Source organism: Camelina sativa, chromosome 12 (assembly GCF_000633955.1).
Source record: "Camelina sativa cultivar DH55 chromosome 12, Cs, whole genome shotgun sequence".
In the NCBI taxonomy this organism is placed as follows: Eukaryota; Viridiplantae; Streptophyta; class Magnoliopsida; order Brassicales; family Brassicaceae; genus Camelina; species Camelina sativa.
Window position 1 is genome coordinate 21,915,266 of NC_025696.1, and position 15,279 is coordinate 21,930,544.

Below are 15,279 nucleotides of genomic sequence, written 5' to 3' on the forward strand. Positions count from 1 at the left end.
CTGTTGCTGGAAACGAAGGGGGAGCTTCTGGAGGTGTTGTTTTCCACGTTTCTCAATCCAATCTTCCTGTTCTTGAGGTGAGTGCTTGACCATGGTTGATCTAAGCATGAGATCTCTCTTGTTTGTGTGTTTTCTTTGCTGTTTGTGTTGTTTTGTTGCTTGGGTTCGTTGTTTTTGTGATTCCCAGTGATTTCTGAGGTAATTGGGTGAGTTTGAGACGGATTCGAGATGATTGGGAAGGAGAGTTCGATGTTCGGTTTCGCGCAGATCGTGTCTGCAGAGGAGGCATCGATCGACACTAGGAAGCATCGGTCGACACCATTTGGAGTGGCATCGGTCGACACTGTTTAGCATCGGTCGACACCATTGTTTGTAGCATCGATCGACACCGTGAGGCATCGGTCGACACTGGTCTCAGTCGAGACTTGATTTCCTGGTTTGATGTATTGTTGTGTGTTGTTTGTTTTGCTTAAACTTGAGGGTCTCATATGCTTGTGTGTATAACCCAGTAGATGGGAGGACGGCCTCACTAAGTATTTATGATAATACTTACGCATCTCAATTGTTGTTTGTGGTGTGCAGGTATGTGACGTGGAATCATGGCGATGAGGAGGAGGATGAACTAGGGTCTTGTTTGTGTGTTGTTGGTCTTTGTTATATTGTTTAGGATAGAACCTTGGATAGAGATATGTTAGGTTGCTGGATAGAATGAATAGAAATGTTATTGTATTGGTTTTGTATTATTGATATGTTTCCGCTGTGCATGTAATTGAATGTTGGTTTATTATTGGTTGGTTACTATGTGTGGGTTGGTTTGTATCCTAACCAATTAAGGACCACAGCCTACCACTAGTAAATCGATGCATCCACTAGTAAATTAAGCTGTCAATGGTATTTTGAGGAATTCCTCTAATAATAATTCTACACATAATCAATAATGGATTCTACTAATGTAAAAGGCATGATCAAAAACAAATTGAACATGGTGGTAGTGGGATGTGAGCTAATACATGATTATTAAAACTTTAAGATTGAATAAAAGAGATTAGAAAGATAAGACTGAGATGTGAATTAAGTTGATTGGTCCCTTTGTATCAACTTATACGTTATTACATGAAGGATAAAAATTATGGGCGATTTCAAGTCCGTACATGGTGGTAGTGGGTTACATGTTTTTTAGTATAAAAGAAGACCATGTCTTGTGTAGCAAACAGAAGAGAAAGAGATAGCAACAGAAGCAACAAGAGAGCAGTTTCATTGAAGATTAAGAAGCAAAAGAAGACTGAAAGGTTATAGCTTCTCTTCTTCCCTGTTTTTTTTCTTTTCCAGTGACATTTTTTCCTCCGTTTTGGTGTTTTAGTTCTTTCTTTCATCTGTTTCCAAATTCCATCTTATAATTTTTTTCTTTTCTAAGATAAGATTTAAATCACTCATAGGTGGGCCAGTAAAATGATGGATGAGTAGGGTCGGAACTATGTTCCAGGTAGAGAGTGTCACATGACTCGTAAAACTTAGATGTTATCAAATATATTGATTAGATATTGACATGTGTCAAAAAAAATTTTTTTTTCAAATAAACGTAGTAGGACAGCTAATTATATTTACATGAATTTACATGTTTATATTTTAAAAAATTTATTTCTCTAAATCAAAAAGGAAAACTAACAAAATCAATATATTTTTCATTGTATGCTAATTATATTATACGTATTTCTCGATACAATTTGACATGTGTAAGCAAAAACTTAATTTATTAAGCATGCATATAATCAATAAATAATGAATAATAAAGTTAAAAAATAATAACATAAGTTATTTAACATAATTTTAGTTGGATATACATTATATTTATTGTTGTAATATAATTTTTTTATTGTAAGTAAGTACACAAAACCTTGAAAGAAAATGAACTTAAAAAGGAAAAAAATTCAATACATGATGTGTATTAGTATAGTTTTACATGTTTTATTTTAAAGATTTTAATGCATGTAGTAATATGAGAAACGGGAAGAAAAAAAATAGAAAAAAGTTTGTAAGAATAAATTTTTGGTTAATCGATGAAAATTGACAAAAGTATTACTTATGAAATTATGACATATAGAAGAATAATATTTAGGATATTTTTGGATTTCCAAAAATTTTGTCATGTTAACTAATTTTCTTACTGACTATTTTTATTGTTAAACTTAAAATACTAACCAATATACATATTATCTCATATGATGCTCATATTATTTTTGTTATTAAAGTTTTAACTCTAATCCATGAAGAAGTGAATTATGGTTTCACGATGAAATAAATAGTTAAATATGGTTACTAAACTGAATATCTAACGATGAAATTTATTACAGATTAAAAAGTTTTCAAATATTAATATGTATAATTTAAAAAAAATAATTTAAAAATATTAGTATTTTTGTAATGCATATGTTAAAACATAAGATAACTCGAAATAAATTATAATTTATAAGAATGAATCTTCAGTTATTTGATGAGGATGTCTCTATATTTTTATATATGTTTTTCTTTTATAAATTTCACTCATTTAGAATTGATTATGACATGAGGTAAAATTATTACTTATAAGATAGCAACATAACAAATATATCTTAAATAATGTTGATTCATTTTTTTTTGTGAATTATATTTTGTTAATTTTTATTTGTATTTTCAATTATTACTAAGATATAGATTTGATATGACGTATTAATTGTGTTTGATATAAAATATTTAGTTCTATGTATTAAGAAGAAATGTGTAATTAAACTTAAAATATGATTAATTAGGATGGTATAAATATTTAAATGGTACTCCCTGTGCTATAAGAGTTTTTGGGTAAAAGCACAAAGATTAATAAACAATAAATATTACGTCATTTTTAAAACTTCAACCAATAGAAAAATATACTGCATTCAAATAATCATAAATTGTGATACTAATAAAAAATATGCATAGAAATTTGAGAAAATATTATAAAATAGAGCAAAAAAAGCCTGAAAACTCTTATATAATTGAAATGCGAGAGTATTAAAATGAAATATAAGAGATTCATATTCAATATTCAAATGTTACAAGATAAAATCTAAAACCAAGTATATTACTACTTAATTATTCTCAATAATTTTTTAAAACATATAATTATATATTATAACACATAAAATTATGTTTCTTGGAGCCTTGATAGGAGCTTACATTGCATTGCCGTCGGCAAGGTAAACTTAATTCAGAAGGCTTAATGTAAGCTCCAATCAAGGCTCCAAGAAACTCAATGCAATGTAAGCTAGGTAAACTTACATTATCTTGGAGCCTTCTGAATTATGTTTCCCATCTGCTTACCTTGCCGTCGCTCATATCATCTTCACATTTCTTGGAGCCTTGATTGGAGCTTACACCCACGACTTCAGGTACTTTGATGAAGCCGCAATATTTGTTTTCGCCTTGTGTTTCGTTCTCATGCTGGAACTTTATTCCCACGAGACTGTATGTCTGTTGAGCGTCTTTGCATTTTGGTTTGCTGTCGGATTGGTTACGATCGTTGTTTTCTCAGCCATCTACTACATATTCGAAAATTACATCTCGCGTTGGGTTCCATCTTCGTGGAAATTTATGTGCCGAACCGTTCCCACCACTCTGCTTAAGCCTATACACTAGTTTCGTACAACTCATCCGATTCTTGTGGGATGAAGCATCAGCTTTCTCGGCGAGGCATTGGAAGAAGATTTTAGTTGCAATTCTCGTTCTGACTATCCTTACACCAGTATTAGCTGCTGTTTACTACATATTAAATGGGATCTGTCCTCGTTTAAAGATTCTAGATTTCATATTTGGGTTCTAATAAGTTTCTGTTTCTACTATGTCAAAAGCTTAAAGAGTAAGAACAAAGTATGTCCTTCTTATTATTCAGTTAATCAAAATAATGTTTTATTATTTGTTTTTATCATGCTACATGAAAACGTACATCTAACTTAACATTGTTGGAGTACATTTTGTGTCATCCTATCTTATCTTTGTATCCAAACAAGTATCAAATTATTCTCTACAATACTTACAAACAATGTTTTCAAAACCGGACCGGACCGACGGTCGAACCACGTTAACCTGCGAACCGGCATCATGTCCGGATTGGGTTAATATCAAAACCCAAAAGAAATTGAACCGGTAAAAACTCATATCAACCCGCCAAAAAACCAAAAACCGATGAACCATTAAACCGGATAAAACCGGATTCTACTTTTTTTTTTGTAAATTTGAGTACAATTAATTTAATTAATTATCTTTTCTAGTTTTCTTCTTAGCAAATCAGCAATAGTAGGGTTTCTTAGAGAATGAAGATTGCATGTTCTACACTCTTATTATCTTATTGCTTTTAGATTTGAATTTCTAAAATATTTTAGTAATGGTTATACTTTGAGTTTGTTACAGTTTGAGTTTATTACTTTTTAATGTTTTTTAAAAACATTATGATTATTGAATTATTTTATTTGGTATATCCAATTATATCATAGTTATAATCATTGAAAAAAAATAGAAGACATATCCATACCTATTATTTATAAAAATATCATCAAAATCAATTGAACCCGGTTGACCCCAGTTGAACCATATTGACTCATGACCCAGAAACTTTCCCGGTTCAGTTACCGGTCCGGTTTTAAAAACATTGCTTACAAGTAAACATCTATCACTTATTCGGATCCTACTTAATATGCTGAATATTTTGGGACGATTTATTATTAATTACATACCTATAATATAGCAACCAATCAATGCTCATTGTAACTTAGTATCTATATTAACATTTTTACAGTAATTTTGATAAAGTAGGCTTGGAGTTGAAACATATTTACAAGTAATGCCATTATCATTAATTATATTAGATTTATAATTTGCGATTAATTAATGTAAGGTTTCCGGATTTTGTTAACAATTACTTCCCCTAATCGTGACTTTCCAAAACAATCGGACCAAGTTGTGTTCATTCCAACAATAATTTGTACCAAATCTAGAGAATATGCCTGATGATTTTTATAATTTATTTATGCAATAAATATTGAATATTAACATTTATTTCAAATTGTTATATTTTCTAAATTTAAAGTTTGCTCACATTAGCGTATAATTTGATTAGCTGGTGAAGTGAAGGGATTTCTCAATTTATAATTCGATTGAGGTTAGTTTGATTCATTTCTCTACGCTACCTACTGATGATTTCTCTAGACAACATGAATTATGTATGTATGTGTAATTTTTTGTGCTAAAAATTGTAGGGTATAGACGTATGCGTGTGTATCCACTGTTATTTTGTGAGTTTTTTTTTATTTTTTATGAAGCTCTGTGTTGGTATCGCAACAAATTATAGTTAGAATTTTTTTTTTTTTTTTCTCTCGATATGGTGAATCGAGATAAGGATTTGTGCCAAGATCAACCAAGTTGTTGGGATTTGGGATCGAGAGTGGGTAAACCAAGTGTATGTAAGTTTGAGATTTTTGGCTATATAGAATACTTCTTTTTTTCTTGGCATACAGAGTGGAGTTGGAATCAAGTGCAAAGGGGGGATTGTAATGGTTTGATGCTTCCTTTTTTATCACCTTTAATTGTTTTTTAATTTTTATCTTACTTTGTGAATGATAGATCATCCAACACCCTTTTAAAGGATACCTGGATTCTGGAAAAGAGAATTCATGATCTAATGAGATTGAAGAAATACGGAATCGAACCACCGCTCATAGAAAAGCTCGACTACATCCTGATTCCTGAGAGTGAAGAAAAAAAGAGGTGAAAAGATCATTGAGCATGAAGCTAAGCAAATAAGAAGGTGAGGTATTGGTAGTTTAACTTTTTTTGGATTAACTAACCTGCAAAATCTTTATAAGTTGTATTCACTGTACTTAGCTCCTTTATATTGGAAAAAGGTCCATCATGTGCATAATACAAAATATGATGAACTGCACCCTACTACTCCTCAATGATTAAATAAAAGCTCGACTTAATGTACAGAAGATAGAACAATTTAATCACCTAGACTTAAAACTGGTTTAAGAATTAAAACTTCAAATATGCAAGAAGGTTTGAAAGTAACGTTTACCTCAAAAGTATCTCGCCCAAGATCACGCAAAAGAGTACCAGGATCTTTGATACTAAATGAAAACATGAAATAAGGAAGTCCATCAAATCTGTGCAATTACGAAAATATAATTAAAAAAATTATTACAAGACGATATCATATGGCGGGTATGGATTTTGGGCAGTAGTAATATAAATTTAAAATCTAAATATTTCTGTGTTACAACACGCGCAAATCATCATTTACTGGAGAATCAAAATTAGCACATTACAAGAAGTTTATTAAGTTGATTAAATTACAATTATGTGAAAATATTTTATTTTGTAATATACTGCGGGTTAAATTTTAAAATTAACAATCAAATCCTACTATATTAATTGAGAAGTACAATTATGAAACTAACCTTCAAATGTGTAAAAAATTACATTCAATTGCCATTAGAAAAAATTAATTAAGCTTAATTAATTAATTTAAATAAATATAATTAAATTAAAAAAACACTCACATATCAAATATTAAAAAATTTTAAAAAATCTAAAAAAATATTTTATCTCTCTAATAAATTATAGACGAAATTACTAATTAATTTTTAAAAAAATATATAAACCAATCAAAATTTTAAAAACTAAGATTTTATATCCAAGTAAACAATACTATTATTTTTAATAACTAAATTCAAAGATTTTGTTAAGATTTCAAATTATGATTCTCCTATCATCTTTATTTTATTTACAAATTGTTTAGAACTTTCATATAATACTTATAATTAATAAAATGTATATCTTTTTCTGCATATGTTGTGATTTGATTTTTTTTTAAATGAAGATTTATTACTCAATGTATGATAATGTGTGTTTTAATTTCTACATTGGCGGGTTGGTAAAACTAAATTTATATTGATGATAAATCAATAATTTTTATTTACTCACAATTATAATATTAAAATTATATTTATATTTCACAAAATATGATGCAAATACAACAAATAAACAATATAAAACTGTAATAATACGTCAAAAATAAAATGCTATAATTTTCTAAAATTATTAGTATTCAAATAGACTAATAGATTTACATAACAATTAAAAATAAATATTATCTCAAACAATACAATTTAAAAAAACCAATAATTTTTATTATTATATTATAAATTTTTTTAAAAATATTTACCCGTGCTTTAAGCACGGGATATATCCTAGTACAATTATACATTTTTTAAACAAACATATAAATATAACTTTTTCTTGTGCAAAGGACATAAATATAACTTAAAATTTATTTTTTTAATTAGAAAAATCATCCTGCGGTGTACCGCGGGTTAAAATCTAATTTAGCTGAACAATTGAAGCAAGATCCGATTTATGCAATCGGTTTCTAATTTTGCAATTAAAACCGACCCGACACAAATATAGGATGGCACAAATTTGTACTTCAAAAATGTTAAGATGGATATACTTAAAATTTGATCTATTTGTTATGATATATTTGAATTTATAATGAAATATTTGAATTAATTTCTTCAGAATGTATGGGATTATTGATTTATACAACAAACAAAAAAATAAAAAAATGAACCCATGGTGTACCACGGAGTAAATCTTAGTATAAGTTATAACACATAAAATCAGCAACATTAAAAAAGGAAGATTCTCAAAAATAGCACCAAAATAAGTTTTTTTTCGAACTTAGCACAACATCTCTAAAATTTCAAAAATAGCACAAATTAATCTTTCAAAATTAAATTCTAAACCTTACCTCTCAAAACTATACCTTAAATATGAAATTGAGAACCCAAACAAAATAATTCTAAAAATTAAGTTTAAATAGTTTAATGTGTTAAATAGTGCTATTTTTTGAAATTTATGGAATACATGCTATAGTTGTCCATAAAAAAAATTTTAGTGCTATTTTAGGGTATTATTCTTTAAAAGAAAAACAGAAATACTATGAAATAACATTTAAAACTGACTATTGAAAGAGAAAAAAAGAAAAAGAAAAAAGGGAGCTAATTATTGAAATTAGTCGTCGTAATTGTAATGTCTCAACGAATCTTGAAAATTATGTTAACTAGACAATCATTTATTAGAGGATTGACGACTGCAACTTTCCGTAGCTTTTTTCTTTTTTCTTAATTAAGTTTACCTTTCTCTTATCTTATACACTGCATTGGAAAATTATGTTTTTTTTACCCAAATGTATATATTTCTTCTAAGAACTTCTTGTCGTCTTCCCAATATGACTTCATTGTTAGTGCATATACTAAAATATATAGACAAAGGATAGACAAGATATTAAATTCTACCGACTATTTGAAATGTCTTTAGCTTTTTCTTCCCAGTTTGATTTACTTTCTCCTTGCATGCATTGAAATTTTAAATTATTTGTTTACCAGATGATCTTGGTTTTTTTTTAGGGGTTTCATACATATGGTCATAATTAAGTATTAGAAAAATATCTTGTCCACCTGTAAAGAATGAAAATTAGATTAACATTGATATCTCTCTTGGTCATTTCTCCGTGAAAAAAAAGGAATAACATTGTAAGTGAAGGTTGTAGTGTGAGATTGTTAAGTCGATCTTAAGTGTGAGAGTGACTCTAATTCATTTAGATGGCTCTCTTCGATCAGCTGGTTAAGCTAGAGAGGATCCATTGAGGTCCGGTTTAGGTTAATTGATCCGCTAAGAAGTTGCCACGCGTCTTCTTCCTCTCTTGGTTATTTCACACGCTTCACACGTGAGAAGGGTTGTTGCACCTATACGTATCTGAACTCTTCTTCTTCTCTTTTATTGTCATTCATTGTATATAGTAGAGATAGAGAGAGTTTTGTAGAGAGAGAGAGGAGATCAGTGTGATCTTGTAACAGTCATGGTGAGCTCAAGTTCGAGCTGAGTTAGTGGATTCCGGAGATCAAACTCCAGTGAGACGTAGGTTAACCACATTGGTTAACCAAACTCGTTAAATCGCTTGTGTGTTATTTCTTGCTTTACTTGTTTTCTCATCTCAATCTCAAATCGGATCTAAAAAGATTCTGATCGGCGAATTCGATTACAACAAATTGGTATCAAAGCAAGGTATGGTATCCGATTGTCAGATCTAATAAGGAGGATGACGAATACGAAACTCAAGGTGGCAGTGTTTGATGGATCCGGTGACTTCTCTCTTTGGAAGACACAGATGTTGGCTCAACTGAGGATTCTAGGTCTCAAGGGAGTCTTAACGGAGCAAGAACCTTTTGTTCCTTTGACGGAGGCGGAATAAGCATATCCGGAAAAGAAAAAGAAGTGGATCGAAGATGAAAAGTCAAAAAGATATATGTGTGAGAAGGCATTAGATATTATCTTTCTAAACGTCAGTGACAAGGTTCTATGGAAGATCGATCAATGTACGACGGCGGCTGAAGCGTGGTCAATGCTCGAACATCTGATCTGGTAAAGTGTTTGCCAAATCGAGTGTATCTACAGCTCAAGGTTTACAACTATAGGATGCAGGAGTCAAAGATGCTGGATGATAACGTAGACGAGTTTTTGAAGATGATATCGAACCTGAATAATCTTCAGATTCAAGTTCTAGACGAGGTTCAAGCAATCTTGATCTTGACTTCTCTACCAGAGAAGTATGATATGCTGAAACAAACATTGAAGTATGGACGAGATGGGATCAAGATGGAGGATGTCATCAGTGCTGCGAAGTCCAAAGAGTTGGAGCTTCGTGATGAATCTGGGGTTTCTAATTAGATTGGTAAGGCTTGTACGTTTGAGGGAAAGGATTTACAAGGAGTTCAACATATCAAACAGATCAAGGTACCAGTATGGGTGGATCGAGGTTCGAATCCAGAGAAGGAAAGAAAGTTTGTTGGATCTGCGGAAAAGAGGGGCACTTTAAGAAACAGTGCTACAAATGGATTGAGAGAAACAAGACCAAAGGCCAGCCTAATGATCCTGGTGAAGCAGCAATGGTTAAAGATGATGCTAAGGATCTTGTCGGTCTGGTGGCGTCTGAGGTCAATCTGATTATGGGAGAAATCACTGAAGATGAATGGATTATGGATACTGCCTGTTCTTTCCATATGACATCTAGAAGGAATGTGTTCATCGAGTTAAGAGAAGTTTCCTATGGTAAGATTCGAATGGCCAATAATACTTACTGTGAGGTAAAGGGAATTGGTTCGGTTACGTTTCAAAACTCCGATAGAACTACTTTTCTGCTTCATGAGGTCAAATTACTCAAATATATGCCTGACATTTCAAGGAATTTGATCTCGGTTGGCACACTCGAAGCTAAAGGATGCGAGTTCAGAGGTGGTAATGGAGTCATGAAGGTTGTGAAGGGTGATACTGTTTTTATGAAAGGAGTGAGGCGTCAGTCTCTCTATATTTTTCAAGGCAATGCCAAAGTTTCAGAAGCTTGTGCTGTCGAGTCAAGGAAGGTTGCAGAGAAGGTCAAGGGAGATGACAAGGCCATGTTGTGGCACAGTAGACTCGGACACATCGGTCAGACGGGTCTTCAAGTTCTGGATAAGAAGGGTTGTCTGGATGGTTGTGTGTCTACAGTGATAGGTTTCTGCGAGGACTGTGTTATTGGAAAACACACACAAGGCCAGCTTCGGTTCAGCTCAACATGTTACGAAGGAGAAATTGGACTACATTCATTCAGACCTTTGGGGCTCTCCCAATGTCCCTATGAGCTTAGGGAAGTGTCAATACTTCATATCTTTTACAGATGATTTTTTACGGAAGGTGTGGATATCTTTTCTGCGTTTTAAGGATGAGACTTTCAAGAGTTTTGTCAACTGGAAGAAAATGTTTGAGATTCAATCAGAGAGAAAGGTAAAAAGACTTCGAACAGATAATGATCTGGAATTCTGTAATCATCAGTTCGACAACTTCTGCAAGGATGAGGGTATAGTGAGGCATAGGACATGCACATATACTTCACAGCAAAATGGGGTTGCTGAAAGGCTTAATCGAACAATTATGAATAAAGTGAGAAGTATGTTGAGCGAGAGTGGTCTTGGCCAGAGGTTTTGGACTGAAGCAGCCTCTACAGCGGTTTATCTAATAAATAGGTCTCCTTCATCTGCCATTGACTTCAAGGTTCCTGAGGAAGTGTGGACTTCAGCACTGCCATCCTTAAGTGGTCTGAGGAGGTTTGGTTGTTTGGCATATGTTCATTCCAGTGAGGGAAAACTTGAGCCTCGAGCGAAGAAGGGAATTTTTACTGGTTATCCAGAAGGAGTTAAAGGTTTTAAGGTTTGGCTTCTGGATGACAAGAAGTGTGTCATCAGTAGGAATGTGGTGTTCAGAGAGAATGTCATGTACAAAGAAATCAAATGCGGACAACAGTCAGGTAATGAACAAATTTTCTTAAGTACTGAAGATGTTTCTAGTTTTGATTTTGCAGGTACGGACAAAGATACACAGGTTACTGTTCAAGGTGGAGATATGACAGAGGCTTCCACACAAAACCAATAGTCACCCAGTCCTCAACAGATTCAGGAAACTGGGATTCAAGGGAATCCTTCTGAAGGTCTCCGTAATTATCAACTAGTTATGGATAGATCCAGGAGGCAGATCAATCCTCCGGTCAGGTTTCAGGATTATGATGTAGGAACAGAGGAAAAGGATCTTACTGCCTATGTCTGTTGTATAGCAGAAGATGGAAAAGGCTCAGAACCTTCCAGTTTTAAGGAAGCTATGAATAGTCCGGACAGCGACAAATGGTTGGGAGCTGCGAATGAGAAAATGGATTCACAGATGAAAAATAGCACCTGGGATCTGGTTGACAAACCTGCAGGGCAGAGTTTCATCAATTGTAAATGAATTTTCAAAAGTAAAGTTGGGATTCCTGGTGTTGAGAATCCACGTTTTAAGGCCAGGCTAGTGGCAAGAGGCTTTTCCAAGAAGGAGGGCATAGACTATCAGGAGATTTTTGCCCCAGTTGTGAAACATCTATCGATAAGATACATTCTTTCTGCAGTAGTCCGCTTCAACATGGAGTTACATCAGTTGGACGTGAAGACTGCTTTTCTTCACGGTTATCTGGATGAACATATTCTGATGGACCAGCCTGAAGGTTTTATTGATCAGAAGCATACAGAAAAGGTTTGTCTACTCAAAAAATCGTTATATGGTTTGAAGCAGGCTCCAAGGCAGTGGAACAGGAGATTTGATGAGTTTATGGTTCAAAAGGGCTTCATCAGGAGCGAGTATGACTACTGCGTGTATTTTAAAAGGTTTCCAGGTGATATTTTTGTGTATCTCTTGCTGTATGTGGATGACATATTGGTAGCTTCTACTGACTTGAGTCAGATCGTTGCTCTTAAGGCGGTATTGAGTTCAAAATTTGAGATGAAAGACCTTGGAGAAGCAAAGAAGATTTTGGGTATGGAGATAATCAGAGATATATCTAGTGGAAGCTTAAAAGTTTCTCAAGAGGGCTATTTTATGAAGGTTATGAGCAATATTCGAATGGATCAAGCTAAGCCTGTGGATACACCCATGGGAGCTCATTTCAATCTGAAGTCGGCTACAGAAGACGAGTTAAAGAAGGAGGCCGATTTCATGAAGAAGATGCTGTATCAAAGTGCAGTGGGAAGTGTCATGTATGCTATGCTCGGTACCAGGTCAAACTTGGCATATTCGGTAGGTTTGATTAGCAGATTTATGAGCAATCCAATCAAGGATCACTGGCTGGCAGTTAAATGGGTTCTTCGATATATACGTGGTTCAGTTAAGAAATGTTTGGATTTTAGAAGAAGAGGAGACTTTGTCGTCACTGGTTACTGCGATTTGGACTATGCAGCAGACCTTGATCATAGGAGATCGACTTCTGGGATGGTCTTTACTGTAGGACGCAATGCGGTAAGTTGGAGGTCCTCGCTGCAAAAGGTTGTGGCTCAGTCTTCAATGGAGGCAGAGTATGTTGCTTTGTCAAGAGCGGTAAAGGAAGTCGTTTGGTTGAAAGGTTTAGCAGAGGAACTTGGTTTCCCGCAGAAGACGGTGGAGGTTCACTGTGATTCTCAGAGTGCAATAGCACTTGCTAAAAATGCTGTGTTCCATGAGCGAACTATACACATTTCGGTGAAGTATCATTTTATCAGGGATTTTACCAATAAAGGAGAGATCACAGTTGTGAAGATTCCCACCAAATACAATCCTGCAGACATTCTTAACAAGGTATTGCCTATTGCCAAGTTTCAGGAAGCATTACAGATGCTTCGGGTTACCAGGAACTAAAGTCGTCCTGCTGGACGTTAAACAGGTATCCGAGTCTTGGATACAAGGGAGTTTCACCAAGTGAGTGATCTCAGACTAAGGTGGAGATTTGAAGGTTGTAGTCTGAGATTGTTAAGTCGATTCTGACTTAAGTGTGAGAGTGACTCTAATTCATTTAGATGGTTCTCTTCGATCAGCTGGTTAAGCTGGATAACCGAGGATCCATTGAGGTCCGGTTTAGGTTATTTGATCCGCTAAGAAGTTGCCACGCGTCCTCTTCCTCTCTTGGTTATTTCATACGCTTCACACGTGAGAAGGGTTGTTGCACCTATACGTATCTGAACTCTTCTTCTTCTCTTCTGTTGTCATTCATTGTATATAGTAGAGATAGAGAGAGTTTTGTAGAGAGAGAGAGAGAGAGAGAGAGAGAGAGGAGATCAGTGTGATCTTGTAATAGTCGTGGTGAGCTCAAATTCGAGCTGAGATAGTAGATTCCAGAGATCAAACTCCGGCGAGACGTAGGTTAACCATATCGGTTAACCGAACTCGTTAAATCACGTATGTGTTCTTTCTTGCTTTACTTTTTTTTTCATCTCAATCTCAAATCAGATCTAGAAAGATTCTGATCGGCAAATTCGATTGCAACAATAAGAGACCATGGAAGAATAATAACAAAGAAATATATATAATAGACCCATCAAGTTGCTAAACAAAGTCCAATAGATATCGCACATCCCTTATATATTAAAAGAGAAGCATTCTTGAAGAAAAGCTGATGTGTCATCGCCAAAGAACTTTGTGCCCAATTTATTATTTGCCCTTAATATTCTATAATATTACATAAAACTGTCATTGCTATTCAATTTATTTATATACACAATATTTTGTTCCTATAAATTCTAAAATTGGTAAATATTATTCAAATATTAAGAAATATTATCCTCTACATGTTTTCAAAATTATTTTCAAAACCTATGTATTATAATATAATAAAAATTATAACATGAGATGTAAAAATATATATTTAAATCATATTTTCAAAAATATAAATAATACTATTATTTCTAATTGTTTAAAATTTTTTGACCAAAAAAAACTTGAAATTAATTTTGAATAATAGATATTGGAAAATCTTTAAAAACAATTTGATGGCATCTTAAATTTATTTTAAATTATAAAATATTTAAACTTATGCAAATCCTAATTTTCATTTTTCCATATAGAAAATTTCTGATATATAAGACTAACGTAAACTAAAGATTCCTTAATTTCAAAATTAACATATTAAAAATATAAAATCTTATATATATATATATTAATATTATTTTTTAAAGATTTCGAGGGACGGATTTTTATAGATAAACAAATATTATATCCCTTATGGAGTAAGGCTACCAGGACGGGTTTGACCCGCGTAAGGATTTAGGTCATTCGTTTCGAGAAGTTTTAATCTTTTTGATGGTTTTTATTCGTTTCATAATTTACAAGTTTTATACAATTCCGATTAATCACTAATTCGGTAAACGTTAGATTCAAGTATGTTGTTTTGTCAATCATAATTTTATGCTGAAACCTTTATTATTTCAAAAGTCACAAACTGGATGAAACAAAACTAATATAAATTTGAACGGTAAATAATTTAACAAATAATTATATCTATAAATGTTATTCTATGTGTACATAATACATTACAAACCTTATAGTAAACATAGTTTTTGAAATCAATCACGTACGTACGTGCGGGTACGTACCTAGTGGCTTATTAGTTACCCACAGCAATAGTGGACTATATATATATATTAATTGTCCTTTTTGTTAGAACTTAGAAGGTGAAAACTTTCATCGCCATTTCATTTAATTTGTCTTAAGTTCAATTAATTAAATTCACTTATAAATAGACTGTGATTAATTATTTTCTTTTGCTGAATTTATTTAAATGAAAATTAGATTAACATTGGGGTAAAGCTAGAGAATACCCCATCTATTTTTTCTTTTTTTATA